The 465-nt window shown below is 65.2% G+C and overlaps 1 pseudogene; it reads left to right on the top strand.

Annotated features, from left to right (window-relative positions):
- The window catches only part of LOC102836777, a 62,326-nt pseudogene extending 61,916 nt beyond the window's left edge, over positions 1-410 (top strand).
- The last annotated feature ends 55 nt before the right edge of the window (positions 411-465 follow it).

Here is a 465-nt window from a genome sequence, read left to right as displayed (position 1 = left end):
GAAAAACAAACAAAAAAGCCCACAGAAAAAAGTGAAGCGGCGATTGTCTGACATCATCAGGCGCAGACTGTGCCTGCCGGAGCCACTTCTGCCCTGCCCAATTGACTCGTGGGTTCCCGGGGTCCGCCGGGCGCATGCGCACACAGGCGAGCAGCTACCAGCCTGCCCGAGCTGCGTACCGCGGGCCTGCCAGACGCGTGAAAGCAAGCGACCCGCCTCCTGCTGAACCGAGCAGCATCCCTCAGGCGCCGACTGTGCCTGCCTGAGACACTTCTGCCCTGCCCAATTGACCCATGTGTTCCCAGGCCTGCCGGGCGCACGCGCACACAGGCGAGCAGCTACCAGCCTGCCCGAGCCGCGTATCGCAGGCCTGCCAGACGCGCAAAAGCGAGCAACCCGCCCCCCGCTGAACCGAGCAGCGTCCCTCAGCCCTGCCAGGCGTGCGCTGGCAAACAGCTCACCTCA

Source organism: Chrysochloris asiatica, unplaced genomic scaffold (assembly GCF_000296735.1).
Source record: "Chrysochloris asiatica unplaced genomic scaffold, ChrAsi1.0 scaffold00206, whole genome shotgun sequence".
NCBI lineage: Eukaryota > Metazoa > Chordata > Mammalia > Afrosoricida > Chrysochloridae > Chrysochloris > Chrysochloris asiatica.
Note: the sequence above shows the minus strand (reverse complement) of the source record. Positions and strands in the feature narration are given on the sequence as shown.